Genomic DNA, 13,204 nt, shown 5'->3' on the forward strand with positions numbered 1-13,204 from the left:
CTGTTAGCAGTGCACTAGCCATTTTTTTTTGAGGAGGTAGGCCCCAGTGTATGACTAGATTTGCACAGGTGTACCCCTGTTCTCATACAAGTTTCCAGACATGACTGAGGCTCTATGCAGACAAATATATCCGCACATATGGAATCCAGGTGCAGTATAGGGGTCATAGTTTGCCTTTTTTAGAAATGTATTTAAGAACCTTCACACAATTAGATTATAGATAGAGAAGCCTAAAAATTCTAACTTCTAAGCAAAAAGTAGAAGGGAAAGGATCCTAATGAAATAACCATCTAGCTCTAAAGAAAAAATTCTATGCCTGACATTCATTCTCAGGGCTTGTTTATACTTATGGCTAAATCGGCGCTGCTGTATCTATCGCAGCAGTGTCCATTTAGTGGGTCTGGTGAAGACTCGCTAAGTTGATGGGAAAGTGCTCTCCCGTCGACGTCTGTACTCCAGGTCCCCAAGAAGAGTAAGGTAAGTCAGCAGGAGAGCGCTCTCCTGTCAACACAGTGTAGTGCAACCTTAGGCATGTCGACTTCAATTACGTAACTTATGTAACTGAAGTAGCATAACTTAGGTCAACTTTCAACTTAATTAGACCAGCCCTCAGACCATACATTACAGTGGGGGCAATCAGTGCTGCTACATTTAAGGTTGTACAGGTGTTCAGGCACTTATAACTGACACTTTTATCTTTCAAGTTTAAATTTTCCAGGCTTTTGTGTCTGCCTCTGGGTATAGTTGTTTTGGAAAAATTGAGCCCCAAAGCTGAGTACAAGGTGAGTGGAAAATTAACTTTGTCCATTAATTAAAAATAAACTTCTTTTAACAGCTTGTGTATGTAGTTCAGAAAGGCTTTACTGCATATATGTGCAGATGAATTATAGTCCTTGCCTCAGTCTCTATGCATCTTGGAAGGTAAAAGCTGCACAGCTCCTAAGGAGTCCAGGTCTCCTGTGGCATGTCTAAAGTGTGCTGGAGTAGGATGCCCTCCTGTAGACCTTATTAGGAATCTGATACAGAGGATTCCAGTGATATCTAGACAAATGAGTAGTTGCATGTCATGGAATTTATTTTTTTTGTTTGAAGAAAACTTAGGAATTTCATCCAAATAACTATGGTAAGAGAAATTAAGGTTGCACGGTGAAACATCCAAAAATCAGGAAATGATAGATAAGGTTGCACATGCATCCTTTCCCCCTCTGCTCTCATCCAGAGCCTCATGACTTCTGTTTAGGTGTGGAATCTCTGCCACTCTACCCTTCCGTCCTCCAGGCCGTTTTCAGAGAGCGGAGGGTATCATTGTTGCTTTTGGGTTCTCTTCTCTCCTGAATAGTTGTGGTGCAGGGCTTTTGCTGGGCTAATTTTCCTAAGTAAGAATAGTGTCATTGATATGTTTGTCAATTTTGCTGTTGTCCACCAGACTCCGCGTAACAGCAGTGAACATGATCAGTGACTTCATTTTCACTATGTTGCTCTTCATAGCTCTTCAACAAGCAACAGCATAGACACTAGAGTGGTTTCCAGGCATAACAAGAAAATGCTGCATAGATTAATGTACAGGAAGTTATCTTTGCAAACATAAGAGCTAGAAACTTTTTTTAAATGAAAGGTTAAATTTTACAGAAATAAAATGGTTAAACAGCTCTCGTCACATAGGAAGATTTAATTTGTAATTGATAAGTGACTTTTGAATGCTGTCCCATAATTAGGGCCCTACCAAATTCACAGTTTTGGTCAATTTCATGGCCACAGGATTTTTAAAATAGTAAATTTCATAATTCCACCTATTTAAATCTGAAATTTCACGGTGTTGTAATTGTAGGGGTCCTGACCCAAAAAGGAGATGTGTGGGGGGGGGATCACAAGATTATTGTAGGGTGGGTTGCGGTACTGCTACCCTTACTTCTGCGCTGCTGCTGGCGGAGCTCTGCCTTCAGAACTGGGTGCCCGGCCAACGGCCACCACTCTCCGGCCACCCAGTTCTGAAGGCAGTGCAGAAGGAAGGGTGGCAATACCGTGACACCTCCCCTGTTAGCTTGCTGATTACCAAAGCTGTTTGTGATTAAATAAGAGCCTGCTCTATCACAGTCCATGTTCTATTTAATCCTTCAGTGAAGAGCTAAATTTGACACCTCAGTCATTCATAGAGCAAAAAGACTGTCATAAATGCAAAAATACTAACTGCAGGATCTTCTGAGGATAGCCCTTACTGTAGAACATGCATCTTACATAATTATCAGATATGCAAAGAAAACACTGAAAAGTAAAGTAATTTGGCATAATAAAAGCATCCCCTAGGAAGATAAAACTATAATAAATTCATAGATCAGTGTTTTAATTCATACCAGTTGAATTGACTGAATAGTGAAATTATAATGTTATAATCAGCAATGTACAAGCTCAGTTGGCATATTGTGTTCTGTTCTAGTTACTGTCTCAAAAAAGATACTAGCTATAGTAGGGGTTCAGTGACAGGTGCCAAAATTGATTTAAGGCTTGGAGAATCTTCCATGTATGACACTGAAAAGATTGAGGCTCTTTAATTTGGAGAAGAAATGAGTATGAGGGCATGTGGAAGAGGCACACAAAAGATTGAATAATACAGAGAAGGTCAGGCAGGCACTTCCTATTTTACATAATGCAAGGACAAGGGCAATTCAATGAAGAATTGAAAGACAACCAATTTGAAGTGGGCCAAAGGAAATACTACTTTGCATGATACGTGAATAACCCGTGGAATTAACTGCCACAAGATACTGAGGTCAAGAGAGATGTTGCAACATGAGACTTAAAGTCAAACAGATGCCTTTTAAACTAACAAAAAAAGTAGTTAACCTAAACCATTGCAGTATACCTGTGTAGATGTAAAAATTACATCAGTGCTTATAAGCGTTGTCATCAATGTCTGAAGGAAAAAGGCAATATCTTGAAATGGCATATTCAATGTAAATTACCTTTTAAAATGTGTTACAGAAGAGTGGTAAGAATGTGGCCTGAGCATGTTGATACAGTATGACACTGTCCTTGACCCAGCAAACGTGCATTTTGAGACCATGATTCTGCAATGGGGCTCCACATGGATGGGCCCCTTGCACCCAGGCAGAGTTGATTGCAGGCATGTGGACTAATTTTGTCCTGTTCATATTTTACATTTAGTTCATTTTTGAAGGAATCAAGATTGATCGCCTTTGCTCTTTCCTTTTGTCTTGTAGACAGTTGAGAAGAAAAAGTCTTAAGCTTGCTGCCTTAGACTTTCTGTTGCCTTCAAGAAGCAACTGCAATAAGCTTAAAAGGCCTGCTTGTTTGTTGATGGGGTTTATTTGGAGAATAGACATATACAGATAAATGAATTGGAAAAAGGAATTAATCTGATACTCTTTTAAATATGTAAACAAAATGATTTTAAAAGCTTTTCATGAAATTCTCAGAATCTTAGACCCAGAAGTAACAGGGTTTCTCACACACGTCTTTCTGAATCACACTGCTTCATGAGAATTTCTGTATTCTTTGTGGTGCCCAAAGGTCTATCTGAGATAGGTAATCTTTGGAATTTTGTGCTCTGCCCTATCCAATCCAATTACATGCATTTCAACTGTATTTTTCACTAGACTACTTGTCTGCAAATAAGCCTCTCTGCAAAACAGAGTAACCAGTGGCTATGGAAAATAGGTAGCTGTATTGAATACTTGTGAACACTGAGAGGCTGCTTCCAAGTTCTGAACTATCAATTTCATTCTGTGTTGCACAATGATTCCTGCAATTACTTCTTTAGAAAGACATGCTTTGTAATGGCATTGGGAGGAAACATAAAAATAGTATGTGGTCATAATTACTTTCACAATGAATATACAGAAGGGGGCCTACTTAGGGTTTCAGGGGCAACCTTAATTCTGGCATTTCCTAACTTTTCTGTGGTTAATTTTGTAGCTTTAATTTTCTTTTAATGGAGGTTTGTTTGTTTTATATAATATAGATCAGTAGCTGCCAAACTTTTTTGCTGCCAAGGATCTCTTTGGCATCTGACTAAATGTTCTAGATCCCTTTAATTTCTGGTACTAGAATGACCCCGCCAGTGTGGGAATGCCCCTGCCATCATGACCTCTCTGTCATGCTGTATGGAGGATGCCATTTTGTCTCCAGGCAACAAAAGCAGTGGAATACTGTTTGGCACATTCCAGCTCTGGCTCAAGAGACGGACCCCTGCATAACCCAAAGCAGACCCTCAGGGATCACTTTGGGGAACCACTGATACAGATTATATGCTTTTGGGCGGAAAACAATTTTAAAGCTTGAGGCTGTGCTACAGTATTTATTCATCGGTTATTACATGGAATGTGTTCAGAAAACGTATAACTTCACAATAAAGTAAAGTAGGCTACAGTACTACTTTTAATGAGGCTAGCTTTGTTTTGAGCCAGAATTGTTTTGGAAATTGAGCTAATGAGTTTTTACCTAAGTGTGTAAGAGCAAGAGAGAGACTGTAGTTAGATTTAAATGGAATAGAAGATTGGACATCGTGATGGAAGATTAAATAAACTTAACTAAGTTTAAGGTAATGCATATGGGCACAAATAGTATATGCTTCTCATATGCTAATGGCTTTAAACTTGCAGGATTTTCTGAGGGGGGGCAAAAAAGGGAATATGTCTCCATGCAGCTGTAATGTATCTTTAGAAATAAGTCTTTACATTTTCTGTGCAGCTGGAACTCCACTCCTCTCCTCCTTTAAGTTGCTGTCTCCAGAGAGGTCACTCAGTTTGAGTGCTTCCAAGAGAATGTTGCTGTGCTATACAAGTTACTATGCATGTCTAATTTAATGTTTGTCTGATGTATATTAGCAGTTGGGGTCAAATAAGATACTTTGCGTGCATTAAAGAATAGAAATTATTGCATTTCATGTTGCTATATTGGACAATGATACACCATTGAATAGAGTGCTGTGTTCATGAGGAAACAGAAGTGAAGTTTTTCTAGGGAAGAGCAAAGAATATGGTTAAATGTACACCACAGATTGCAGAGACTAAAATTACATAGAGAAGGAGAATTATAAGGGGACTAGACAGAAATTTCAGACTAATGAAGGGCATAGTAGAATTTGATATTTTTTCCTTTCTTGAGACTACATGATGGAAAAAGGACAAATTTAGAATTAATAGAATATAGCCAGCCTGTGAAATTTATTGCTAAAGTGGATGCAAATACTGTTAGACTGTTAAAAATGGTTAATTTTATGTCCATAAAATGTGTAGCTATACTATCAAAGGTAATGAAATCTTGAAATTTCATTGTGTTAATGTGCCTGCTCCTTTTTCTCTCTTCAAATGGGTAGCATTGCACAGTTATTCAGGTGAATCTTTTGTCTTCTGAAACATTGGAAATAGACTGATCCAGGGTGTGATCCCATATTTGCAACTATACTGAAATTAAATTGACCTCATATTTATAACTTCTCTGAGAAATCTTTAAAAAAATTAACACTTCAAGTATAATTCTAATCTGAAAAATGCTTCTGTAAAAAATGGCACCATGCTCTTAGTCAAAAGGATGTGCTTCCTAGGCATATTCATTTTCATTTCTACTTGCTTTTTACTGTTTAAGATGTTTTCATTACTTTTTTTTACTCCTGTTAGCACTATAGAACACACACACATACATACTGGTGAGTGAGCTAGATTCTATTCCATCTTGGGCGTCATTAATAGAATTGTTAACCGCTTTCTGATTGTAAGATTTTTATTTCCAGTGATGCATGAACCAGAAAAAGTCACATCTTGGGTTAAATTTTTGGGGTTGACAAAAAAAACCAAACTTGTAAATCTTCTTGTCCACTCCTTCAGGATCTTTTCCTGCTTCCTCTATCCAGGAAGCATCAGTGATTGGCTAGTGGAGCAACAGGTCTGTTGTGCGTGCAGTTTTATCACCAGCTTCAGGGTCATGCTACAAGCCTCCTTTGCCAAGCTATTCTATGCTGTTCTGTCCCACCTGATTTGCTAGCCCTGCCACTGGCTGTGCAATGTTGAGCAAGTTACATAGCTGGAATTTTTCAAAGGTGCTTATGGGAGTTTGGAGCCTAAATGCTATTAATCGCTTCATGACTCACTGCATCCATCCCTAAAATGCTGATGCTAACAAGCAGATTTGATCTGCAAGTTATTGAAGCAATAAAACTGGAATTCTACTGCATCCATTTTTACAAAATCATTTTTCAAATTAGATTGTCACTTTAATATTATGGTTGAAGATATTCTGTTTAATGCATATTAATTATTAATTTACAATACACAACACACTATATACTAGTGACCACAACCAAGAATAAAGCCTCACTCTGGTAGGTACTATAAAATGCATAGTAACGGACAATCCCTACACTAAAATACTTAAAATCAAAATAGATAAGACAAAAGGTTGGGGAAAAATAGGCACAGAGAATTGAAGAGGCTTGCCCCAAGGTCTGATGGCATGTTGTTGGCAGAGGTGGGAATAGAACCAAGGTCTTCGCAAACCAGTCCAGTGCCCTAACCACTAGTCCTTAATGCCTCACCACCAGAGATACAGACTACAGGGGAGACAGTATTCATTTATTAGTATAAATTGCTAATTTATTATTTTTGTTAAAGAATGTCAAATATTCTGGGAATTTTACAGACATGTCTGAAGAAAAAGTTTCTGTCTCCAACATACAGATGAAGGGGGGGTGGTGGTGGTGGTGGCGGCTGGGAATAGGGGAAAGAGAAAAGGATGCAACATAAAAGCAAAGTAAACAGATGTGGTATATTTTTTTTAGCTCTACATTTTATTCTAAGTTAATCGCCTTCCTCTGTCTCAACCTCTTCCCTTCCTCTTTCTTTATATCAAAACCTGTCCCAGTTCTATTCCATAAACAATTTCCAGCATATCAGCATAGCCTAAGTATGACAACACACTGGAACAAGAAACAGCCACTCAGATAAATACCACAGAAGTGCCTTCACTAACCCCTGCAGCTTATTATAGTGATTCTGACTTCTTTGCTCCATGGTGATGGGGGTTTCCCAATCCAGGGACAGACACTTAATGGTCTGGCTTTCATGCTTCCAGACGCGCATTGCAGTTGCAACAGCTTTCAATTCACGAGTGCACTATAGTGGAATGCAAATAATCATATTTGTACAATTTGGGGATTGATATGTGACTTGAAAGGTGGGTGTAAAAATGGTTAAAGGGGAGACTAAAATGGGTCATACTGAAAGGGGAACTGTCAAGCTGGAGGGAGGTTTAGTGAACTTCATCAAGGTTCAGTGTTGGGACCAATCTTATTGAACATTTTTATTAATTACCTTGGCACAAAAAGTGGGTGTGTGCTAATAAAATTTGCAGACACAAAGTTAGGAGGTACTACCAATGTAGAGAAGGAGTGGAATATCATACAAGATGATTTGGATGACCTTGGAAACTGGAGTAATAGAAATGAGGTGAAATTTGGTAGTGCAAAGTGCAAGCTCATGCAGTTAGGGACTAACAAGATTTTTTTTGCTATAAATTGGAGGTGACGGAGAAGAAAGACCTGGGTGTATTGGTTGATAACAGGATGATTATGAACCGCTAGTGTGATGTGGCCATGAAAAAGGCTTATGCAATCCTAGGATGCATCAGGCAAGGTATTTCCAGTAGAGAGAGGGAAGTGTTAGTACCATAGTACAGGGCACTGGTGAATCTTCATCTGGAATATTAGATGCAATTCTGGTCCTCCATGTTTAAGAAAGGTCATTTCAAGTTGGAGCAGGTGCAGAGAAGAGCTTCTAAGGATGATCAGTGGAATGGAGAACCTATCATATGAGAAGAGGCTTAAGAAGCTTCCGTTGTTTAGCCTTACCCAATGAAGGCTCAGAGGAGATATGATTACTGTCTACTTATATATGAGAGAGATGGACTCCAGGGAGGGAGTTGAGTTATTTAAGTTAAGGGCCAATGTTGGCCCAAGAACAAATGGATATAGACTAGACATCAGTTTTTAGGATTGAAATTAGACATTGATTTCTAATCATCAGAGGGCTGAATTTCTGCAACAGCCTTCCAGCCGGGCAAAAAAACTAACTTGTTTCAAGACTGAGCTTGTTACGTTTATGGAGAAGATGGTATGATGAAGTTGCCTACAATGGCATTATGGCACTGCTTCACCTGCTATTAGCAAATATCTCCAACTGCTGGAGATGAGACACTAGGTGGGAAGGGCTCTGCGTTACAACAGTAAATTCTTTCTCCGGTGTCTAGCTGGTGGGTCTATCTACATGTGCAGGTTCTAACAGTTCAATATATTTCGGGTCAGGATGGAATTTTCCTCCAGGTCAGATTGGCAGAGACGTAGGGGTGTTTTTTTTGTGTTTTGTTTTTTTTTTCCCCCTTCCTCTGCAGCATGGGGCACAGGTGACTTGCTGGTTTCATCTAGAATAAATGGTGGATTCTCTGTAACTTGCAGTCTTTTAAATCAAGATTTGAGGACATCAGTACTTCAGCTAGAGATTATGGATCTATTACAGGGAGTGAGTGAGTAAGGTTCTATGGCCAGCAGTGTGCAGAAGATCAGACTAGATGATCATGATGGTCCCTTCTGGCTTTAAAGTCTATGATTAACTTTTGGCTGCTTTGTGAGTTCATAATGGGAACTAAAAATCTAAGTCAAACTGGAGAAACATACATTCAAATGCTAGATTTTGACATTGCATCCCTAGGGAGGATTCCAAGGAATTACAGGGAAAAATAAGTGTTCTGAAGCTTATACTAATAATAGTAAATGATATTTTTTGTTTGCTTAAGATGCCTAAGGCTTTTGTTCAAGATATAGAAACTATCATGCTTGGTCATTGTATTCTGACCCATTCCAGTCTGCAAATCATTTTCACGTTTACATCTCAACTGCCCAGTAGGAAACTAGAAATGTTGTCATGGTCTTTTATTGGTCATATTTTTATTTATTAAGCATGTCATGGTAGCACCCAGATGCCTCAGTTATTGATGTGCTAGGTGCTGTATGCATAAGTGTAAAAATGGTTCCTGATGTTTTAGCTCTGATATAAAGTATTTGAAATCCAATATAACTGATTATTCAACAAGCTTTTAAATCATGGGATATGATGAGATACTTCAAGACTTTGTGTTTTGTGTACTGAAAATATGTCTGCACAGACATTAGGACTTACTGAATCTCTGCACTAAAATACTGTGTGGGCTTTAGAAAGGAAGTGGCTTATTTCACAGAAAAATGTGTCATCAGCAGTGAAAAGCTTTTAAAATGTTCTGAGATACCTTTTTGAGATTCTCTTCATATATACTGTACACCTACACTGGAAAAAATGACACTCCAGCCTTTTTTCTGAGAGAGAGAGGTTTTGCCTTGCAGCATTTTAACACTAGTATAGTTTATTTTTCAAACAAAGAATAGCAATCTATACAAAGTAGGTCATATAGCTAGCTATAGCACACATGAATACTGTGTATTTAGTTAAGGAACCTGGATAAAATTTAAATTGATATCCAGTTAGAAATGCAGAACTCAAAGGGATCTTGAGAGATCTTCAAGCCCAGTCCCCTGCCCTGTGGCAGGACCAAGTAAACATAGACCATTCTTGACAGGTGTATGACTAACCTCTTCTTAAAAATCTCCAGCACAGTCAGTATTCCTGTTCCTGTTAACCAGGTGTGGCCTTCTGTTTGCATCCCCCTGGATCATGTCTTCAGCAGATGATTAGTATGTATATCAGTTAATTTTCTGTTTGCCTCAGGAGAACAATATTTTCATTTTTGTTCCATACACTGAAGTGAAGAATCAATCTGATCTCTAAACTGTGAGGTTCCTGACGTTCTGGAGTATTGTAGAAGTATGATTGGAGAATTATTATTTTTTAAACCTGTTTAGTTTCTTTGAATTTTTCCACAGTATGACAAACTTCACTCCCCATTTTTTTAGTAGGAGCCAAATGCTTTTCTCCTATGGCTATGGCAGAACTTGAGTCCAGTATGCTTTTCTCCTTATATATGTAGTTTTTCTCCTGCTGTCAGCAGGAAATGTGTGCAGTTACGGAGCCCATCTTATTTGCATCAAGGGCCACCAGCAGTGTCTGAGAGCAGAATTTTTCTTTAAGACAGTAACTTTCTGCACCCTAGATTGGTGTCAGAAAATGTGTGGAGTAGAAAGTATAAGCTTAAATTGCGTCCATGCTTGCATTTTGTTTTCTGTGGATAAAATGAGAACAATGTCTAATGTTGTCAATCCAGCACCTCCATGAGCAATACATTCCTTTAGCCTCTCCCTTTTATAGACATAGGTATTTTTTAAAGGTGTTAGTTTTTCATTCTGTGTGATTTTTTGTCTCTGCTGTTCAGATAGATGGTCTCAGGAGATCAGTTAATCTGTTTCAAAGTAATATTGTCAAAATTTTGAGCAGTAAGATCCGTTCTACTGGTTGATGACATATGTCTTATTGTCTAGAATGACTTTGAAAATTTCAGAGGAAATTAACAGGTAAGTAACGTGTATAGCATTCTTTATCACATGATTTCAAAGAACTGTACCATATAGACCACTACAGAACTAAGCCAATATGTAAGCACTTTAGAGACCAATAAGCTTATGGAAGAGGACATTCCTTCTATAGTTAAGGATGTAGGAAGCTTTCCATTATAACGCTGATTTTGCCTTTTTTCTCCATTGTGTATCTCAGAAAAGTCTCTACAGTTCATATTTCATGTGTGTGATTTTTTGAGCAAAGAACTTTTCCCCAAAGTTTTGAGGTGAAATGGATAGTTTATTTATAAGTTATTGGACTTAAACAAAATTCAAGTAGGGGATGGGGGGGGGGGGAACACCCCTACCAGGTCCATTTTTTGTGAAGTCATCATTCAAAAGAAACTAATAACCTCAGCAAGGATGGATAAAAGAATAAATCTGAAGTTTCTAGGCCAAGTTAAGTACATTATTTTTTGAGAATGGAGCTACTTTTTTATATGTGCTATATTTGGCACTAGGAAAGAGAGAGAAATCTTTTTCAGTTTTGAAGTCCAAAGATCTGACAGACCTTACGGATCTTCAGAAAGTCATGTGGCCTTAAGCAAACTTTGGTAATGTCCATCATAACATTGCTACTATTGTGCATAGCTGTTAGATCACAGATGTCTCCTGAAGTGTGTAGCTAAGCAGCCAAAGATTAGAAGAGCTCCACTTTGCAGTTGTTGTTACTACCTACAGAGGCTTATGTCACATTAATATTTCGCAAATCTAAACAAACATTCCAGCTTTTGAATCTAGTAATGGATATCTAAGTATCAAAAGGACAAAAATCTTTAAGAAATCTCAGGGATGGGGAAAAACCTTTAAACTGGATTTAAGATTGTAAGTATGTATAAATAACATAAGGGAAAGATAGCCTAAAAGAACATTGTAGCTTAAAAAATAAATGTACAAACTCAGGAAAAGCAAAGTTAAGTGTAAGTTTAAAAAAAAAAAAGTAAAGTATGCAAATACAGACTTAAATAACAATAATGTTTCAAGTATCTTAGTACTCATGTGTGTTAGGCATCTTACAATACAGATAGAAAGAAAAGGCTTTGACGTTCTCTGTGTATTCTCTTCTCCACCTACGCTTACATCATAAGACAGCTTTATGCCTGCATATTGTGCATCATCCTCATAGAAAGCATTAACTACATATTCTAGTACGTTATATCATACATGACATACTTATAAGCACTACCCATCCGTTACGTATGTTTCTACATCTACACTAGAGAACATACTCCAGTTCATTCTGTTATCACACTTTATATAAAGAAATAATCATCATCCAATCCTCATCTGTACTTTCTGATGTAGTTCGTTCACATAAGTTCCATGCATTTTTCCCCATTCCAGACCTTTACAGTGTACAGTGGGCATCTGTACATTAGTACCATTTTAAGTCCTATATTTCTGTTCTGCATACCTGCATATCCTTATGGCGATAGACAGAAAATCTTTAAGTGGACTGTCAAAATACATAGTGATAAGATTTTCCTGGTTGAAATGCCAAAGAGTAGGGAGGAGTGTAAGGTACAAGTAGCTTTGATACTTAGCATAGATCCATATCTACTGTTTACCAGGACACACAATGTGGGAAAGATAGGGAATAGTTATGGTCATTTGGGTTGCCCCAGCTCCGCTTTCATACTTTGCTATGTTTAAACCATTAAATTAATTGAGTTGTTAACTTTAAATCTAATCAATTCCAAAAAAGAGTTAAAATAATTTCAGGTAGTACAGCAATTTCTGAGTCTTGCTTCTACTTTCTGTGGTACAATCACATTTTCCTATATTTTTTATGTTTTTCTCTTCCCTGTTGCTGACCCACATAAACAGAGGAAAATGACTAACCTGGCAATACAGGGGAAATGATGACACTATACACAAAGGACTATTGAATGCACAAAGTAATCTGAAAAACAGAGAGATAATTGTTTCCCTTGTAATTTTCCTGTTCTAGACATCTTAGCACAGGGGTTCTCAAACTTTTGTACTGATGACCCCTTTCACATAGCAAGCCTCTGAGTGTGACCCCCCCAAATATATTTTAAAAAAAGTGTTTTTAATTTATTAACACCATTATAAATGCTGGAAGCAAAGCAGGATTTGAGGTGGAGGCTGACAGCTTGCAACCCCCCCCCCCATGTAATAACCTTGTGACCCCCTGAGGGTTCCCGACCCCCACTTTGAGAACCCCATCTTAGCAGTCGCAATAATATTACTTTACGTAAACATTTTTCAAGGCAAAGTGTGATTTGAATTGCCTGGCTTCTAATATTTGATATTTTTAATTGCTATGTTTTCTTAGGGTTACCTTCCCTAAAGTAATATATTTATAACCTTACCAGTAGTTTAAGGAAGCCTTTTTTATTTCAGCACCTGGGAATAGAGCTGTAAATGTTCTCTCTAGCTGTCTAATTTACCTCACTATACTAGTTTGTTCATTGTACTTCTCATTATTATACAGTGTAATTTGATTTTGTAAAGACAGTTGATCTGGGTAGATTCTCACAGCTCAGTTTTGATTCTGGTCTAGAGGTAACTTTTTGTTTTTATTACAAATAGAGGGTGTTATCCATGCTTTTTTCTAATATATTTCCTTGTCTCTTCTTACTAACTAACAAACACTTTGCTACTACTGAGATGGTGATAATGTAAGTTCCT

General features: G+C 37.8%; 1 protein-coding gene across 3 annotated transcripts in view; it reads left to right on the forward strand.

The window, feature by feature from the left end:
* The window catches only part of HBS1L (HBS1 like translational GTPase), a 131,505-nt gene that overhangs the window by 48,366 nt on the left and 69,935 nt on the right, over positions 1-13,204 (forward strand). The window lies entirely within an intron of this gene.

The sequence above is a fragment of the Mauremys reevesii genome, linkage group 3 (assembly GCF_016161935.1).
Source record: "Mauremys reevesii isolate NIE-2019 linkage group 3, ASM1616193v1, whole genome shotgun sequence".
Classification (NCBI taxonomy): Eukaryota; Metazoa; Chordata; order Testudines; family Geoemydidae; genus Mauremys; species Mauremys reevesii.